The sequence below is a fragment of the Aplysia californica genome, unplaced genomic scaffold (assembly GCF_000002075.1).
Source record: "Aplysia californica isolate F4 #8 unplaced genomic scaffold, AplCal3.0 scaffold00108, whole genome shotgun sequence".
NCBI classification, from domain to species: domain Eukaryota; kingdom Metazoa; phylum Mollusca; class Gastropoda; order Aplysiida; family Aplysiidae; genus Aplysia; species Aplysia californica.
Genome location: NW_004797378.1, coordinates 797944 through 807336, shown reverse-complemented (window position 1 = coordinate 807336; position 9393 = coordinate 797944).

Below are 9393 nucleotides of genomic sequence, written 5' to 3'. Positions count from 1 at the left end.
AAGAGACAGACAGACAGACAGACAGACAGACAGACAGACAGAAATGAGAATGGGTGTACACGAGTGTGTTAATTTGTACGTTGGGTTGTGTAAACACTTGTTTAATGTGTGTGTACCTGTGTATATGTAATTATTACATGCGTACATCCGGCGTGTATGTGTGTATGTGTGCGTGTGTGCTCGTTTGTTTGTGTGTTTGTATGTGCGTGCGTTTGTGCGTATGTGTGTACGTGCATGTGTGTGTGTGTGTACGTGCGTCTGTGTACGTATGTGTGTTTATGTCTGTGTATGTGTTTATATGAGTATGAGCGTGCCTACGTGTCTGTGTTAGTGCGCGTGTGTGTTCGTGTTCGTGTATAGTTGTGTGTATGTGTGATGTATCCTTTGCCATGGGGTGTCAATGTTCGTTACAAATGTGAGATTTGCAGTGATAAATTTCTTACGATATTCCGTGTACGCTCCAAAGTTGTTTCACTTAAGTGAATGGTCAATAGGCTATAACGTTGTACGCTAATACCGTGGGGGGGGGGGGGTGCAGAAATGGCAGTGTAAAGGTTAATATGTCCGCCAAGTGACTACTAAATTGATAAGCAGTCAAGTCATGTATATTTCAGGAGGCGGGTGGTACAACCATTATAAGACACTTTAAGTACAACTTTTAAAGTCTTATTAATTTGCTTTAAGAAATGCACAGATATGAACCTGAATCAGGACTTGAAGATTCTTGGTCTCAGTTATTTTCCAGCAACACAGTTGTTCGGCGTAGGGAATGTGAGGAAATTGTGAATGTGACATTCGTGAACTCATGAACAGACGAACAGGCTGTTTGCCCGATTCAGAGAAAATGTCGTGGGTTTTTTTTTTATTTGCTTTCTTTTTGTTTTTTCTTCCTTTTTTAGCTGCGGGGTGGGGAAGGGGGGTGACTTTTACCGAAAAAAAGGAAGCCAAATGTTTCTTAAAGCCTAACACCATTCCAGACAAGACGCAAAACACAACGGCGAAACGAATTTGTCCTCCAAGAAATAAAGTTCTGAAACTCAGACTATCAGTTATTATTGTTTATATTTGTATGCCATTGTGTACAACATCAAAGTGTCACAGAAATAGTCTACAGAAAACATAAATAGCTGCTGCGAAATATATCAAGGCACATTTTCGACCATTAGTGAGAGCTCTGTCCAACTAATTTTCGTGAGTCATGTTTCTAAACTTCTCGACATGATAAAATATATATAAAAGATGGATGACCTTGCTGAAAATTGCATCCATCTGACTCAATGAAAGCTCACCAATGCTAGAAAGATAAAAATAATAAAGCAGCTAAACATGGAGCTATTGAAAAACTTGAACAAACAGTTACCCTATTAAAGTTCAAAAGAAGCAGAAATACATTGCGGTGAATTCTCTTTCATATCAATGATTTCCAGACTGTGTTAAAGCGCCTGGTAAATATAGGCACTTTAATGAAGCGTTTCCTATCTATTCACCTGCTGTGTTTTCGAACACCTTTGACATAATTTAATACATGTAAGGCCCCGCCTCACATAGAACCTTTCCGTTTCACGTTTTACCGCACACATGCAATATGACATCCCTCATTTTATCTAATCACATAGAATCTGGGTTCTGTCATCCCTTCACACCCAGCCAGGCTGCAGAAATGGATTCCTCTGATGAAGAGGAATGGTTAACAATCGTGTTGTTAAAAAAGATTTTAAAAGAAGAAGAAAGCGGAGCAAATGGATCCGTATCCATTTACTCCTCAGACCACCATGAGGCGACTTTCGCAGAACTTTCAGTTCTTTAACGGAGCACAAAAATGAAACTCTGTTCTTCAACTATTTGCGTATGTCCTATCAAACCTACGCAGAGTTGAAATCACTCATTTTGCAACATTTACAACCTGTGGGTTGCAACTGGCGGGAGCCAATATCGGCTGAGGAAAAAGTAGTACTAGATCTAGATCTACCACTCAGGTACGTAAAATTATGTGTAATGCAATTTATCATCGCCACCAACGCCTCCAACACCACCCCTACCTTCATCATCATCATCATCATCATCATCATCATCATCATCATCATCATCATCATCATCATCATCATCACCACCGCAACCACCGCCACCATCACCATTGCCAACAACAACATCAACAACATCATCGTCAACAACAACAGCAACAGCCGTTTCATCACTCACCTTAATCATCAAATTTATTATTTTGGAACCATTTTATTGTTTTAATAATGAAGTTGAACATAATCATTATCATAATGGAGGCCTAGTTATACAAAAGTACACTGTTCTTTGTGTATTTCTGTTCGATCTATTTTAGTCTGATTTATTCTGGAAATAGCCTTAGTTAGTTGATGTCCGATATAAATTGGAGGAAGATTCTGGCTGCGCTAGGTATTCATATGTGTGTGGAAACTGACGAACATGTTTCAGCTTTTAGACAGCTTGAATAAAAATCCATCTGTAAATTCATGAACCGATGGTCGTCGAATGAATCAATGACACTAACCTTTAAAAAAAGGTTCAGTCTTGGGGAGTCATTCGTCTGTACTCAACGAAGGAGGTGGCGAGACACAGTTCAAAAAGAATTAGCATGCACATTCCTCCCCTCGCGTGAGTACTCGCTTTACAAGGTGACAAGCGTGAGGCAACAGCTTAACTGCTTATGTGAGGAGTGCCTTAAAATTATACTGAACATTTTTGCCTGAAACCAAAAAAAACACGTTTGTTTTTTAGACGACCGAGTATTAGATCTATTCGCGTGACCCGAGTCTATTCACCCGCGTGTCGTGTCCAGTTACGCTTTATGTGAGGCAGGCCTATGTTTTCACTCGCAAGGGTGACATGAAGATACTAGAAACGCTTATGACTTTTTAGAGCAGCTGAGTTGAGAAATTAGTGGAGAACCCTGATTGCTGAAGATCTGGCCCTTGTTGTATGCCTTTCCATTTTTTCACAACCTCTCCTTTGTAAGATCATAAGAGCCTGCATTGGCCATAGACGCAAGTTTTTAAAAAGGTAAGCGGAAGGTACATCTTATTTACTCTCGCTTGACAGTGGTTAAAGCAAGGTAAAATGAAATCGCTGTTTTCACCTTCTCGGATATCGTTGCATACGGGTCTAAAAGTTGGAGGATGATCAAAAGAATCTAAAAACCCATTCATTAAGGTCATTGCAAACAAGTTCCGATACGTTTTCTTTGATGTTAGCCTAAAGCGGGTCAAAATAAATAGAGGGGATTTACAACATAAGCCTACACGTAAAATATTTTAAAAATCGACATACTTTCCTCAGCAGCACATTTCAATCAAAGTATGCCTATGAAACACAATTCTAGAGACGGGGTGAGCACTTTTCGAGATCCACGTGGTGACGTCAAGACGGTCGTGGGATGAAATCTATGAGCGTACACTGCAATATGGGGGGGGGCAGGGTGGTGCTGTATCTCTTCATGAGCTATATTTAGGGCATGTTACTTTTAGTCATTTATTAACATTTATTTTAGTGATCATGTCCATAGATCTCTACACCAAAAAGAGCGGGCCCAAATAGAATAAAAACCCACATTTTTATAACTTGAAAAATGATTTTGTAAAAAATATATTGTTGATCGGCCGCTAGCTTGCAAAAGAACCAGGCAAAGTTTCGTGGGCATAGGTAAACAAATAATAGGAATAAACAATGTAAGGAATGTTTATTGTTTTTGACATGATGTCAAAAGTGGGACCGATAGGATTTATGAGAGAAAGAGAGAGAAAGAGAGAGAGAGAGAGAAAGAGAGAGAGAGAGAGAGAGAGAGAGAGAGAGAGAGAGATAGACAGACAGACAGACAGACAGACAGACAGACAGACAGACAGACAGACAGACAGACAAAGAGGCGGGAAGCGAAGTTGGCGGCACGGAGGGAGAGAGAAAATGGGACTGAAAGTCGAAAAATAGCCATAGGTAAAAAAAAAAAAAATCCAACAGAAGAACAATTTAAGCTTGACAATTATTTTGGAACTTCTTATCAAACGCGACCCGTTGAGCACTCTTAATTTACTAGACATTAATGGGAATGCAGCCTTGTACTCAATGTCCGGACTTTTAATCATATCCACGCATCATTGGATGCTAACTGGTCCTGAATTCCGCGAACATGTTTGAAGTAATTGATAAGAGACTTTACTGTAACATATTTCTGCTTTCTGAGTACATTGAAATTATGTAGCCTGGCTGCTTGTTCAAAAAGTTCAACCTTAGTAATTTACTTAAAATCACTAGCGGCCAGGTAGACTCATTCGACCTTATATTTCAAGGTCAGCCTGGACGAATGAGATCAGGAAAAAGCTGGCACATTATAAAATACAATAAACTTATAATAAATAATAGACCGGTTTTAGTGCTAGCCGATTATGAAATTTGGGGAACAATGGCAAGTATAATGCATATTATGTAAGACAATAAAATGGGTAACTTTAACGTAGTATACTCCATAATGCCAGGCAGGAAAACTGTTAGTTTAGTTGGTTTCCTACTGAGCAACAGTGCGGACGACCCTGGATCAATTCCCCAAGTGAGTGTTCTAACTTGGGTTGTTTAGGCTCTCCATCTAGCTGGGTCGGTCCTTTCTTTGAGAAGGACGTTAATTTATGTGGTGCCGTCTTTTAAATAACCTAACAGCGTTGAACGAGGCGTTAAATCCATATTGAGACATTGGCTAAAAACAATGTCACGCACAAACTACCACTTTTTCCAGTTTTTACAATTTATGACCTATCCACTTGGCCTCTGGGACAACGTGAATGACAGTCACTTTTGTGGACGAGGCGAATTACCGAATAATAACACTTTTGACGCCAAAGCAATAAAAGTGTGTCCGACTGACTGTTAACAGATTGTATACTGTATTCTTTTCTTGCCTTTATTATATTATACAACAACGACGCCAAAATCATTTGCGATTATATGGCAAGTCACTTGAATGGGTAGAATTGTCAGGGTTTTGGTTAAGTGGGCAGTATCGCCTTGAAAAGGGCTACTCGCTTTTAAAAATGCATTTAAAAAATAATCATTAGTGATAGAGACAAGCCCTTTAGTGAATATCAGTAAAACGAAACGGAATTCTCTTTCATAGAAATAGGTATGTTCAATATTCTCCTTTGAAATTTGTGGGGGGGGGGGGTGAATGTTTTTTTTCTGAATGGATATTAGCAATTGTTCTCTTTTTCGTATTTTCAAATGTCAATGCAATGTAATTTTGTCAATTTTCTAGATGCATTAAAACTTCTAGATCGGTCTTAGTAAACTTATAATATTGTTCTACTACAGGCCAAATTTCATGCAAATTGATCTATACATTGAAAACGTTATGTTGAGAATAGTGATTTTACCTACCAATATCAAGCAAAAATCGGAAACGAGCATCTGCAGGGTAAAAATTCTTCTTATCTTATATTCCATGAGTGATTATCAAGCTGACCCTAGGTAACATAAAAAAGCTAAATATAAAAGATTGCTTATAGACATTCAAAACTACACTACAGTGATTGATCCCTACTTTAAAAACAAAATAAAATTTGTGATTCGGTATTTTCGCTTTTCGTTATTTCATTTTGAGCATATTGAGCGAGATGATAATATGACACTATTTTTAATAGTGAGCTGTGTATTGATTGCCTTGGGACTTTACCTCTCTAAAACAATGTTAAATATAGTCGTTTTTTAAAACTTATTGTACATAATAATAATATATGATACACAGTCATCGTTCCTATGCAATATGATTTTCTTTAGGTTATGTCTGCCGAAATGTGTTTTTTTTTAAAGGAGAATGTTCAGAATCTCGTGGACAGACGGGAAACAAATAAAGAAGTGCCCCAAATAGCAGGATGAGAAAGGCTTATATAAATTAGAACTGAATCATCAGAAAAAGACAATTACGATTCATTGGCCGAGTAAATAGATCAAATGGACTAGATAAAATTTTGAGAGGAAAGATAGAGGGAAGGAATGGCAGAGAAAGACAGAGAACAACGTATGCAGATAGTCTGAATAACTTTGCACAAAAAAACACAATACAATGGAAAAACTGTGGGCGAATGAGGAAGACTGACAACAGGCATGAGTAGGGTACCATAATCGCTAATGTCTGCTCCAGACCAGACATCTGAAGAAAATTATGTTTTTTTCGCAATGTTTTGAATGACGACAACCCAACAATAATGTCTCACAAAATACATATTCTTAAATTATCTTTGGAGCATCAGTGAAAATGTTTTGCGAGGGAGGGTAAAATATCAAATAAAGAGATTTTTTCGTCCTGTACGTATTGCGCAACAAATGTGTGCGACAGTTGCATACCCTACTTGTCTGACGCTTTGCTATATTTACAAACTGTTCTTTCGTTGTGAACAAGTGCTTGGTTTGCTTGTATGAGCAGTGTTCCCTTCACGTACTTCAAGCACAGTATTGTGTCAACGTGGACTCTTCAGCAACATGTATGTCCTCCTAACAAAGCTTCAAACGCTTCATTTCTTCATTAGTGAAGTGAAGCACAAAGTATTTCTAAACCGTCGGGCCGTGGTTTACTGCTGCGTTTTAAAGCATCAGCCAGTCAGTGACGAAGCTGGGGATCACGAACGAATGTTTTGTCATTGATAGCGTCAGATAAATATTAAGCTGGCATCCGATGACGGCTTCGTGTAGTTATGGATTCCCCAACAGGGGTACTCTAAGATTGTTTTCTCACGTCAGAAAACGGATCACTTTGTTGTACTACCCTCGGTAACATTGTGACTGAAACGGTTACTCAGTTGGTCCAGAAAGATGTCCAGCGACCTTTTCCAATCCTCCATTTGCAAACCACTTTCTAGATAACCCCTAACATTGATACCATTGGATCTTTGGCCTCTTTCCCTGAGACCAACAGCTCAGATAGCTCGAGTCTGTCCACGATACTGAGAAGTGGAACAGGTAGAATTCTTAGTAAAGAGCAACTTGACGCTTGAGTTCACACACGTTGGATTTATTTCAGTGTGGTCCTTCAGGTCCTCTTGCACCCTTACTGATTATTTTGCTTGTTTTATTTTTATTTTTTATTGGGTTTTTTTTTTTGTTGTATTTTTGTGGTGTTTTGTTTGTTAGAATCTGTCGAGTCATCGGGAAATAACGGAGATCAAAGGGATTTGTTCCATAATCACTGCTATTTTTTAGAACTGAGAATTTACCTTTTTTAGTGTCTTAGAGCACGCCCAGAAATAAATATCCATTTAGGCAGTCGCGCATTTTAGTCTATGTCGATTGACAAAACATAAACTTGCGCAACAACAAAATTAAGAAAATGTGATCTCGTACCTTTTTACAGATCCACAATGGCATCGAACTCTGCTAAATGCAGCCCAATTATTGTCAGTCAGACACCTCATCCACGCGACAATTATTCCTATCTATTCTTTTTCCTGTTTATTCATTAGCGGATTATTTTGTTTTGGTAAGTGAAGAGTTTTACTGCGCTCGCAACTACATAAGGGCATATGAGCGTACGGGACACATTAAACAATTTTAGTTTAGTAGAAATTAATTTTGAATTTTTAAACTATGTCGTTCTGCCTTAACGTTTCCCGTAGAGTCTTTCTCCATTTAACAGAGTTTGTGTTTGAGTTCATATTTCTTCGAGAAATATTACGTTGCTTTGAATGTTTGCCAGATTACATCTTATCATTTTTTTAAAATAAGAAGACTCCCGTTTATTTCTTACAGACTTCAGAAAAGTAACCTAAGGCAGTTAGATCTAAGAGAAATCATTGTCGAAATAAGCAAAGATATAATTTGCCAAATTAATGTCAGTGACCTCTTCATACTCACACGGACATTTATACTGCCCCCCCCCCCCCCTTCCGGGCTGTGCAATTCACTAAAGTGTATTTAGGCCATTCCCAAAGGGGGAACATTAACTTGTTCTAACCCCCGGGGCGGTGCCACTGACTAAAGTGTCTTTATGCTATTCCCAAAGGGAAGACATTTCTCGTTCTAATGCACAGTATTGTAAATGGGCTGATCCAACAATGCCATGCTCTTGACTGTGCTTGAACTACAACAGGGAACTGCTGCTTTTTCTTTCCCAATTTCTTATTATCGTCATTTTCCTCGACTTCTTTTGTATGTTTGTCACACTCTTGTGACCCGCTATTTCCGGGGAGCCTTGGTAGTCGAAGCAGACTTTGTGCTGACGAAGCTAGAGAGGTGAGCAGAGTAAGTCTGGTTCCCTGAAGGATTTCTCTGTTGACATCCACCCTTTGGTGCTCATATGACCTTATGCAGTTGCGAGCGCCGTAAAACCTCTACTAAAACAAACCAAAAAAACATAACTTGTTCTTATGCACAGTAGAATTGTAAATGGGTTGATTCAACAATGCACAGCTCATAACTGTGCCTGAACTGCCACAGGGAACTGCTGCTTTTTCTTGCCTAATCCTTACTATCGTCATTTTTATTCTCTACTTCTTTTGTATGTTTGTCACACCCTCTTGTGACCCGCTATTTTCGGGGGGCCTTGATAGTTGAAGCGCACTGAGCACTGCATAATGTAATTAATTATTATAGATACATCGAATTAATAATTATCACTCATTATTTGATAGAGCACATGTTTGAGAAAAAAATCAGACACTCGTTAAGTGTCAATAGTGTTATTCCTCGTTTTCAAATGTATTTTTCCCCTTGTAGAATGCTTGGCGGAGCGTTGTTTGCAGACCAGTTTTGCTTTGCATCCAGTGAAATAGTTTAGATTTAACGCCCCTATCAACATTAATAGGTTATTTAAGAGGCGAGTTTAACGTTCATCTCCGAAAGGAACGAGGCAAATTGGAAATTCGTGCAAAGTGCCTTTCCCAAGGACAGAACGTTGGACCGAGCTATCGCTCGAACCCAGGAACCTGCAATCTCACGATTACGGTTCCAGGAGCTTAACAGCAAGGCCACCAACAGCACTCTTTACCTTGAGACATAAACGAGTTCATTGTAGATTTAATTTGATAAGAATACACTGGTTTTCTGTTTTGCAAGCTGTTTTTATTTGTTTGGCTTCATGAGTTGCACCGAGGTGTGTTTGTGCGTGTGTGTGTATGTTTATTTGTGTGTGTGTGTGTGTGTGTGTGTGTATGTGTGTGTGTGTGTGTTTCTGTGTATGCAAGAGATAGTGAAAAAGAAATGGGGAGAGAGAGAGTAAAGGAGAGGAGAGGAGGATCATAGGCGGAAGGGGAGAAAAGGGACAAGTTAACGGGGTGTCCAAGCTCAAATTGTGTGGATGTTACGAGGTGTGTGTATGTGTCTGTGTGTTTGTGTGTGTGTGTGTGTGTGTGTGTGTGTGTGTGTGTGTGTGTGTGTTGGGTGAGAGAG